The following is an 11,945-nucleotide window of genomic DNA, read 5'->3' on the forward strand; positions in this document are numbered from 1 at the left end:
TGAGGTATACTAGAATGAATACGAGAATGAGGCAGAAGACCAAGGTTCCAGTCCTGACCTGAAATAAATAAGCTAAGTGATATTGTGCAAACTATTTAACAACTTGTCCAATGTTTAAAATGAAGACGCTTAGCTGAAAAATCCCCAAGATCTCTTCTATTATCTAAAGTTAACTCGATTCCACATATTGCATATATGTGGAATCTAGAAAAGTGGTACAGATGAACCTATTTGCAGGGCAGGAATAGAAAGGCAGACGTAGAGAACGGACGTGTGGACACTGGTGGTGGGGAAGGGGAGGGTGGGATGAATTCGGAGATTAAGTTTGACATAAATACACTACCATAAGTAAAATAGATAGCTAGTGCTAGTGGGAACCTGCCGTATAGCACAGGGAGCTCAGCTCGGTGCTCTGTGATGACCTAGTTGGGTGGGATGGGGGAGAGGGAGGTTCAAGAGGGAGGGGGTGTGTATATGCGTATGGCTGATTCACTTCGCTGTGCAGCTCACCAACAGACCACTCAGCTTCCACTCCAGTGAGGATGTTTCCTTTAACAACTTCTGCAAGTTAAGTTGAGAAATGTTTCCTGGAGACTTTCAAGCACCATCTTGAAAGATTATCATATACATAACCTGCTCCCAGGCAGCTGCATAAACGCTATTTCCCACAGTGAGATGATGAGGCATTTTTCTTTGATAGCATCCAGCACTTCTTATAAGAACTGTCCAGAAATAGTGACATCTCTCTGTGCCCTAAGAGTTTGCATGATTTCCACTGAACTTGCTGATGTGGTCAACAACTTCTGTCATTTAACAGGTCACTAAAAATCCATGTGTATCTTGTGTTATGCACGTAGACTTCATTCTCTGTTAAGCCCCTCTCTGGGGTTATCCTCAGCCTAAGAGAGCCAGCCACCTCTCCAAAGGTCATGCTCCCCTCTTTGGAGGCAGCCCAGAGCAGACTAATCCAGACCAGCAACCCAACCCAGACTAATAGTTGGTAGATTATAGCATCCCACAAAACCCTTTCCCCAGTTGAGATCACTCTGCAGGACCATCCCAACTTGTCCAAAGCTCCTTTTAGATGCAACTGTATCACAGTTCAACTTCCCCCTACGGTTGCTTCCTTCAAGCTTCACAGACTTTTTTCCTTAGAGAACATTCCAATTAACCTTCAGAATAAAAATCTCAGAATCCCAGAATTTGTTTCCTGGAAATCTAACTTACAACACCAAGAAAAAGAGAATGATGGCATGTAGACTTTGGAGATAGTGGTATTAAGTCTTAAGCAGGCAGCTGTAATTGTGTAAGGGAGTGGGGAATTGATGGGATGAGCACTATTAGCTTATCATTTCACTGATCAGAATAGTGGAAAATATCCACTCCCATCGTATGTTTAACAGTTTGATTTCATCTCTTGCGCATAAAGTTTTGACTTCCAGTAATGATCAGAATGAGCATAAACTTGGGTTTATATTTTCATTCAACTATGTGGTTTTCATCCATTCTTTCGATATATAAATACTTTTAGACTTCCTACACGTGGAAAACACTATGAAAGTTCCTGGGAAAATATACAAACAGAAATTATGGTCTTCCTCATAGTTTTTAAAGCCTGAGAGTGAAAGCTAATTTTCAATAAGCAATTATAAATGTTAGAAATCAATGGTTAGTTAATCTTGAAGTCCATTTTTTAAACATCAAAAATAGGAGTAATCATAATGTAAAACTGTTGTTATGATAGAACATGTCAACATAAGATAGTCATCTGGCACAGCACTCAAGAAACATCAGAATCCTTCCAAGTTCCTCTTACAATTTTGACATGGATTCTAAGATAATAAAGATATCATGGTTGAAAGTTAAGCTTAATGCATTTAAACATTCTATATACATAGAGGAGGAAGGACTTACGATACTGTGTCTGGTTAAAAGCCCTTCATATAAATGCATTTGTGCAACTTACTGCAGATAGAAAATATATGAGAATAAAGAGGGATCATTATATTTATTCTATATGAAACTCAGCTATCAGGACCCACCTGTTGCAAAGGTTGTATGGCAAGACAAAATATGACTTTCAACACAGAAGAAAATAGCCATAACCCAGCACAAACATCATGATGCTTTCCAAAATTCTCTACAGATTTAGTGTATTACTTAGAACGATTTAGACACTTGGAAAACACATTCAAATTTTATGTGTACATCATCATTGTCATTGTAGCTAACATATATTGAATGTTTATTATGTGCCAGATTCTATGCATTTTCTATTCGTTTCATTTATTACAGAAATGACCATACATGGTATGCAATATTCCCAGACAAGCACATTTCTATGGTGAAATTTACTTTGTCTGTTTAGAGAAAACAGTCTCCGTTGTTCCTACTGAAGTTTCCAGAGTTTTGTTTTCCTAGAATAGCATTAAGCACAATTTATTTTTCTTCAGATGTCAACAAATAAACATAGCCAATCACTCTGTGTCCTCTCCAGAATGTGTGAATATATAACTTTCATAACCTGTTAACAAGATTTTTTATTGTTATATATTCTTTAGAGACTTACATGGCATGTTTTAAAGAGGCTTTAGATCACCTGACTCAAGCCTGCCATACTGCTTGAAATAACCTACATTAGGCACTACAGGATTTGATGGAGAGCTTTGCATTATAAGTGGAAGATTAATTTTCTACCAAAGTTCAGTTTACTTGATCTGCACTTTCTCCAATCCATTATGATGGATCAAAAGAAATTTAAGAAAATGGGACTTGGGACAGATGAACTCTGGGGAACAAAATTTAGAAGGTGTTATCATGAGTAATAAGTCATCAGTAAAAGGTGGTGTTGCACAGAATAATTCTATTACTGAAATAAGGAATACATAAGGCAAATTTCATCCAGAAGCAGTACTGTGTGATTGTTACAACTCTAGACTCGAAGAAGAGTAGCCCTGGCTATTACATATGTGATTTGGGGAAATTTATTTACCCTTGCTTTGCTTTTATTTCCTTACCCCAAATTAGGACCTTAATATTAACTACCTCAATTTCCATTTACATGTGTGATTTTTTTTTTCTTTACATATGTGATTTTTTAGAAGGCTTTTACCCTCTCCCTGTTTCAATTTCCTTGTATAGAAAATAAGGATCCTAATAGTAATTACCTCATTGGGCTAAAGTAAGTATTGCATGTAAAGCACTATTTGAGGAGTACTTGGCATGTAACAAGCACTGTTAGCTATTACTAACACTCATTCTAAACAGATTTTACTTAGTTAGCTAGGTAGGTATATACGTAAATGGATAAGTAGACCTAGACAGGTTAGTTTTATTTCTTATATTTCTAAAAGGCCTACTTTCCAAATTTCACTAATATATTTTTATAAAATTTTATTAAAAATTCTTTTAATTGATTCACATATTATTTACTAAAAACCACAATAATTTTCATATTAATACCAATTATGACAGAGTAACTTTTTCCCTGATCATCTTATTAATCAGTGTTATGTGGGCGAGATTGAGAAAATATTGTCAGGGCCTACTATATAGACTACCAGCATGCATAACTTGTTTGATCATAAACTGAAAAAAGAAATTGAACTTTTTTTGATTATCATCTGTATGCCAAGTTCCGGACTAGATGACTCACATGAATGATACCCTGCCTAAAACAAAATTACTTACAGTGACCAATAGTCCTAGTGTTGTTAAATTATGTGAGTTGTGTACAATCAGCTAAATTTCAATAATGGGATAATTGAGCTTAAACAAGTTATCTACAGATATTATAATTAAAGAAGCTTACCAGAAGAAAGCTAATACAGAAGAAACAGGAAAGTTGAAATGTTCCAGAATACAAACTGTCTAACAAACATACTGGTATTTTAACCTGTCACTGGGAATGTAATTTTTGAGCTCTGATTCTAGAATGGATGTCTTGCAAGGTATATTCTTATGGGAAGTTAAGGTACTTAATATTTTTATTTTATGCATTATAGAATTGTTGAAGTGGAATGAAAATATTTGAAATTTCTAATTTGTATCTAACTTTGGGGGTTATTAAGTGTGAAAATGTGATTTATTTTAGCAGATATTTTCATAAGAAATGTCCATTATACATTTTAAAGTATTCTGTTTCATTTATATGGAAAATGTACTTTTTTAGAAGTATTCTGCAAATCAGTGGCTGGATTAATTATGACTCACTGGGAAAAAAAAGCAATCAATATAAATTATTGCAATGCTAAGTGAAAAAATATCCGAAATTCCTAGTGAGTAAATATCTGGATTTTCCATTAAGAGGAAAAAATCTGAAATTTCTACTATGTTAATAAAACATAATCAGTTGTGAAAATATCTGAAATTCTATTTACTTACCTCTTGGATGGTGTATAAATTTTTACAAGGATCTGATGGTAATGGATCACAACTGGGGTTAGGATTTTATATCTACCAACATAATTCTAAGTATTTTTTGTAGTATCTTAAAAATATGTCTACTTCTACAAATGTATCTTTTAAAACTATACATGCAGTAGGTATAATGACATACCTAACAAAAGAATGGCTTGTGTGAAAGATGTTTGTCTTGTCATATTACTAACTATAAAAAACTCTACTGTTATCTATTAAAAGGAGTTGTCAGGAGCCTAGACACAAATGGATAGCTGGTTTATTCCCCCCTGAACTCTCAGGCTATTTCAATTAATTTTGTTATTCCTGCAAATGTCGCCCAGTCAATTGAAATGCTTATAGAATTTTACACTGCACAAAGGAAAGCAATCAAATCGGCAAAAAAAAAATGTGGGCAAGATATTAGTGCTTGATCGTACGTTCAGAATTTTTATGAATGTTAACTGTTATTTATCATGCTATGCAGTGCCTGATACACCCCCCAATCCTGAAAATTGTCTTATCATGAATATATATAGGAGGTGATTCTCTTTTTCTCTGGCTAGTAATTCTGTGTTTTCAACTATTAAAATGCACTGATTAGTGTATTGGTTCAGATTGACTTTTCCTGTTTAATCAAATGCTAGTGTATACGCTAATTAAATAGCATTAAACTAGAATACCTATTATGTTAAAATCATTCCATGGCTATGATGTAAGTGCAAAGGAAGAGGTGTTAATTCAGTTCACCAACAGCTAACATCTGAGGCACCACAGGTTTTTTTTTTTTTTTTTTTTTTTTTTTTTTTTTTTTTTTCATGTAATGTCTGAAACATTTATATTAACATGTTTCCATACAAATAACCCAATGAAAGTTTAGTATTAGTTGTTTGTTTTTTTATACTGCAGGTTCTTATTAGGCATCAGTTTTATACACATCAGTGTATACATGTCAATCCTGGGCGATTGGGATTGACATGGGCACCACAGGTTATAGTAGACTAATGATGGTCCCCAGGTCTGTCTCGAGGCCGAGATTTGAAATTTGGAATCTGTCTTTATTAATATAAAAAAACGTATTTACTGCTTCTACCACCACTACTACTGCTAATATCTATTGTCACCAAGTGCTAGGATTTCCCAGGGAAGTGGATAATTGTGTATGTGCATTAACTCATGTATCTCTAAAAAAGACTCTATTCTTTCTCTTTGCCTTACTGGATTTAGAGTATCATTGAAACTCTATATTTATCCTAAGAGAGGGTATATATGAGTTTACAGCTGACTTAACACTAACTCAAAGAAACATGAACAGTGGGAAATGCATCTCTGTGTGTTGACAGAGTTGAATTGTTAAAGCTAACTCAGGAAAATTATAGATCTTACCCTAAATCAAGATTTACCAGTAATTCTAAAGTTGCAGGCATGTACTATGAACAGATATAACATATTTTTCCTGGAAAAACCCCAAAATAGTATGCTGAAGCTCCCTTAAAAAGCTTTTTTCTCTGCATTTTTTTTTTTTACTTTGGGAAAAAACGGACAATTTTTAAAATTATGTATGCAGATCCACTGATATAGAGGGGAGATACTTTGGTCTTGCAATATCCTCATTTTATTCTCCATTAATTATACAACCTATGTGACCACCCTTATTCTACATACTCCATAAATCTATAAGTTTCAGGTTTGTTTTCCATAAAAGATCTAAATAGATACTTGTATAACCTTATAAAAACATTTTATACACATGGCCTTCCACTTTGTAAATACTATTACTGTGTGTCAAGGGATGGCTGTCCGATCAAGGTCATTCATTTCCCAAAAACTCCTGGCTAGGAAGGGACTGTGCATAGACCTGCTTGGGACCTTTTCCTCTCTGCTCTGTACCAAAGAGGGCAGACACTGAAGGGAAAAAATAAGATGATTCTCCCTTATTGTCAGAGCACCAAAAGCTATCAAGCATTGTTTAACTTGAACTTCTTTAGACTTTAATCTATACCGAGTAACTGAGACTCAAAGATAGGGGGATAATCCTGAGATGAGCTCAATTTTTATCTAAGGGTTAAATGTCATGATTACTAGTGGTAGAGTTTAAAAGAAGATAATCACCCAGAGAGAATATATGACTTAGGTTAAGAGAGCTCAATTAGGAAATGTTGATTCCTATAAAAGATTTAACTTCTTAGGTACTTTTTCCTTGGACTGAGTGGATAATTTGGCATAGTGTATTTTAAAAATACAACTACTACAATTTTTCCCTAAAGTATAATGTACATCATCATTTAAAACTTTAGTAAAATATTATACACTGAAACATTCTTGTGCACTAATTTTGTGGGACTAAAGAGTCTGAGAAATACTGCAACAAGCAACTCTGGGCACTCACATATTCAGTTATCTGCTGCTCTATAGTGAAAAGAGTTATGACATCATATCAAGGGGATTTTGTTCCAGAACTCAAGACGGTATCATCACTGATGTAATAAGCAGCCCTCAGTGGAGAAGACAGAGTCCAGAGAGAGCCATTTCCACTGGGAAAATCAGGAGAAGAACATAGTAGCCCTGATTTTTTCCAAAAATAAATCAGCAGAACATGACCTCTGAAAGGGAGAGGAGTGACTAAAATATGGGTTATGTATTTTGTCAGTCTCCTTGATTTATTTGTAATGATTTAGATAAATTAAAAATCAATTTATTATTTTTATGTCATCTACCCTAGAGAACCATTTGATTAGAGAAAGTAGTTGATGTTAAGAATGAAAGAGGGAAGCTAGTGTGTATTACGTGTATTGTGATATATAAGACCTGTTCTCAAGTTGTCAACTAACTCATGGTTCCCTTCTTCTATTTCTTCATTCACACTTCTATTTTCAACATTAATTTGCATATGCAGATGCATCTGTCCTACTATATGAGATAAATTAGAAACAGCTAACTTATTGAAAACATACAGAAAGAAATTCTACTAATAATACATGCAATAAATTAGGTATAAGCTCTGGATATGATGTCCAGATTTAGATATGTAGAATTGTGGGTTTCAGGAAGGATAGGATCTTGTAAGATACATAGTGAATATACAAAAAATTTTATTTATATGCTCAATATATGCGAAACCTGAAAATAAATTAAGAAATCAATTCTATTTCTAATAGCATCAAAAACACAATATTTGGAACAACTTTAACAAAAGAAGTCTAAAACTTTACACTGAAAACTAGAAAACATTGTTGAAGAAATTAAAGGAAACCTAAATAAATAGAAAGACATTCTATGTTTATGGTTCAGAAGACAATGTTAGTAGATGGTAATACACCCCAAATTATCTACAGATCCAATGATATCCCTTTCAAAATATCTGCCAATTTTGCAGAAATTATCTAGCTGACCCTAAAATTAATATGGAAATACAAGGAACCCAGAATAGTAAAAACAATCTTGAAAAAGAGAAAAAAAGAAAAACAAAATTGGAGCCTCACACTTCTTACTTCAAACCTACTACACAGCTGCAGTATTTAAGGTCATGTGGCATAAGAACAGACCTGTAGATTAATGCAATAGAACTGAAAGTCCAGAAATAAATCCTTATTTTTATGGTCAATTGATTTCTGACAAGGTGTCAAGACATTTCAATGGAGGAAAATAGCCTTTTTTTTTGCAAATGATTCTGGAACAACTGGATATCTACATACAAAAGAATGGATATAGACCTTTAACTTATACCCTAAGCACACACACAAAAAAACCCTCAAAATGGATCATAGATCTAAATGTAAGGGTTGAGTCTACAAAAATCTTAAAAAAAAACCAAGGAGTAAATATTTTTGACCTTAGACAAAGGCTTCTTAGAAAAAACACCAAAAGCAAAAGCAATATAACTATATATATATATAAAATAGACTTTTCCAGAATTAAAGACTTCTATGTTGCAAATGATACCATCAAAAGGTGCAAGACAACTCACAGAATGGAAAAAAATATTTGCAAATCATATTATCTGATAAGGAACTATTATCCAATATCTATAAAGAACTCTTACAACTCAATAATAAAAAGATAAATACCTTAATTAAGTATGGGAAATGATATGAATAGACATTTCTCCAAAAAGGTATATAATATGAATATATAAATTTGTTCATCATATTTAGTCATTAGCACAATGCAAGTTGAAATCACAATACCGCTTCTCACCTACTAGGAATGCAGCAGTCAAAATGCCAGTGTTGGTAAGGATACGAAGAAATTAGAACCTTATATATTGTTAATGGGGATGCAAAATCGTGCACTTAGTTATTTTTTAGCTTGAGTCTGGCGCCTTAGACCACTCGGCCATCCTGACAGCCTTTGTGCCCTTACTTTTGAAAAAGTTTGGCAGTTCTTCAAAAAGTTAAAGTTAAAAGTTTAACCCAAGAGAAATAAAAATATATGCCCACAAAAATACGTGTGCATACATGATCATAACAGAATTATTCATAATAGCCAAAAATAGTATACCACTCAAATGACCAACAACTGATAAATGGATACATAAACCGTGGCATAGCCATACAATGAATATCATTTGGCAATAAAACGGAATGAAGTCCTGATACATTCTGCAATATGGATGAACCCAGAAAATATTATGTTAATGAAAGAAGCCAATCAAAGAAGATCACATATTTTATTATTCCTTTTATATAAAATGTCCAGAAAAGGCAAATCTGTAGAGACAGAAAATAGATACATGTTGCCTAGGACTCCTGGGTTGGGTGGATGAGGAGTGACTATTAATGGATAAGAGGTTTCTTGTCTTGAGATGTAAGTGTGTTAAAATTAGATTGTTGTAATGGTTCAGGACTCTGTGAATATAGTACAAAAAAATTACATTGTGCACTTTAAAAATTTGAATTGGATGTTATATAAATTATATCTCAGTAAAGCTATTGCTTTTCCTTTTTAAAGACCATTAGAGTGTAAAAATACAAACTACATTTTGGAGAAGATATTTTAAATATAAATAACTGTAAAGAATTTGTGCACAAAATATAACCCATCCTCTCTGAACAACACCTGTAAATCAGTAAAGGAAAAATCAACAGAAAAACAATGAACAAAAGACGGGAGCAAATGGTTTCTAAAAGAGGATATTCAAATGGTCAGAAAAGATGTTATAACGGTTCTCAACCTCGTTGTTCATCAGGGAATTGCAAATTAATTATGAGATACAACTTCATATACACCAGAATATCTCCCCCCAAAGCTTGGAAATACCCAAAGTAAACAAGTGAAGATAACTCTCATACAAAGGTAGTAAGAGTGTAAATTGATATAAGTACTTTGGGGAACTTTCTGACATTATCTACTAATTTTTGCGTATGTAGACTTGAGGAACCAGCAATTTCTTATACAAAATAAGAGAAATGAACTGTAATGTTTATAACTGTATAATTTACAGATGTCCCAGTTTGAAAACAACAATGTCTCCGTCACCAATACAAGGGATAGATGATTTGTGATACATTCACAGTGTGCTATGGTCTGAGTGTTTGTGTCCTGCACCCCCAAATTCACATGTTGAAATCCTAATGTCCAATGTGATGGTATTAAGAGGTAAGGCATTTGGGAGGTGCTAAAGTCATGAGGGTAGAGCCTTCATGAATGGGATTAGTTCCCTTATAAATGAGACCCAGAGAGCGTGCTAACCTCTTTTCACCATATGAGGACACAGCAAGAAGGTGCCAGTTATGAACAGTGAAGAGGGCCCTGCTCTCACCAGAATGTGACCATGCTGGGAGCCTTGGTTTTGGACTTCCCATCCTCCAGAACTGTGAGAAATAAATTTCTGTTTATAACCTACCCAGTCTGTGGTGTTTTATTTTAGCAGCCCAAACAGACTAAGACAGAAAATTGGTACTGAAAAATGGAGGTGCTGTAACAAAGACCTAAAAATGTGGAAGCAGCTTTGGAACTGGGTAATGGGCAGAGACTGAGAGAGTTTTGAGGCACATGCTAGGAAAAGGCTCCAGTGCCATGAATAAACTGTAAAAGGTAATTCTCATGAAGGCTGAGAAGGGGAGGAGGAGAGCCTTAGAGAAAGTCTCAGGCTTCTTGGAGAGTACCTAAATGGTCATGAATGGATTGCTGGTAGACCTATGGACGGTAAAGGTCATTCTGATGAGGCCTCAGTTGGAGATGGAATACTATGCAGGAGTGAAAAGAAACACATCCCTGCTGTGCCCTGGATCAGATTGTCATTAGCTGATGTGGTTCACCTGATTACTTTAGACCTGACTTAGTTTTGACTTTTATATTTTTACTGATCCCAACTTTACAATGTTAACAACATAGAAAAATCATTCTATTCACTTATGACAAACAAAAGGTTTTTTTGTTTGTCATATTCATTTTGTTTGACTATTCGTTTTTACCTGAAAATTCCACAAAATTAAATTTCGATTAACATCTACAAGAAATCATTACTAATACCAGTAAGTAGGTGGCTTTACAGAAGGACAGGTTTGACAGTCCCTGACAGTAGTTCTTGAGATAATCATGCTATTTTGTTTGTTGATCTGTTATTGAATTATTTTAAAAGATCATATGGGAACTATTATTTTCATATTTTGGGGAATTTTTGAGGACATTTCTCTGTAACTCTCTTTTTGTCTATTTCTCTACCTGTCTCTGCAATATATGACAAGTTTTGGAGGTATTTATGCTACCTTAAATGAAAAGAATGCTTTCCTTCCTTCTCTTATTATTTGGCACTGTTAAAATTTGACTACCAGATTAATTTATACATTAAAATTATTGAAGACTTTACCCTTGCATCATTAAAATCACTGACTTTTTTACTTTTTTGAGGAGAAATTATCACATTGATTTTTTAAAATTCCTACAGTTATTTTTATATTTTAGGTTTGTGATGCCTTAGAGAAATTTTAGCCTTTTCAGAAACAGTTGCAAGATTTGTTTTATTTTTGCTGTTTTACTATACTTTAAATAATTTATTATTATATTTATGTATAGTATTATCATTTATATTTTTGTCATGATTACTTTGTTACTCAAAAAGTAGCTTCTCAGGGACTTCCCTGGTGGTCCAGTGGGTGAGACTCCGTACTCCTAATGCAGGGGTCCCAGGTTCGATCCCTGGTCAGGGAACTAGATCCCGCAGGCATGCCTCCTGCAATGAAGATCCCACATGCCACAAATAGGACCTGGTGCAGCCAAAATAAATAAATATTTTTTTAAAAATAAAAAATAAAAAGTAGCTTCTCAAGTTTCATTCTTAGTCTCTTCTTTATGGACTAATAAAGTCTTTTTTTTTTTTTTTTTTGAGTAAAACTTTGGTTTTCTCCAATAAGGCATTTTCCTCGAAAGAATAATGACTTAATTGTTTTTGTACAAAGAATAAATGCTTAAAATAAAAAATATGTGAAATAATAAGCAAATAGTGATCATTATAATAAGTAATAGTGAGAAATATAAAAAGAAAATAAATCCTATTTGCTCAGGAAACAATATTCATGAATATTGCCTACATTGATTATTCTTGG

At 33.8% G+C, this 11,945-nt stretch overlaps 1 non-coding gene across 1 annotated transcript; it reads left to right on the forward strand.

The window, feature by feature from the left end:
* Positions 1–11,477: 11,477 nt before the first annotated feature.
* TRNAR-CCU (transfer RNA arginine (anticodon CCU)) lies at positions 11,478–11,550 on the forward strand. Its single transcript has one exon. It is a non-coding gene; the product is annotated as a tRNA-Arg (tRNA).
* Positions 11,551–11,945: the final 395 nt, after the last annotated feature.

Source organism: Balaenoptera ricei, chromosome 5 (assembly GCF_028023285.1).
Source record: "Balaenoptera ricei isolate mBalRic1 chromosome 5, mBalRic1.hap2, whole genome shotgun sequence".
In the NCBI taxonomy this organism is placed as follows: Eukaryota; Metazoa; Chordata; class Mammalia; order Artiodactyla; family Balaenopteridae; genus Balaenoptera; species Balaenoptera ricei.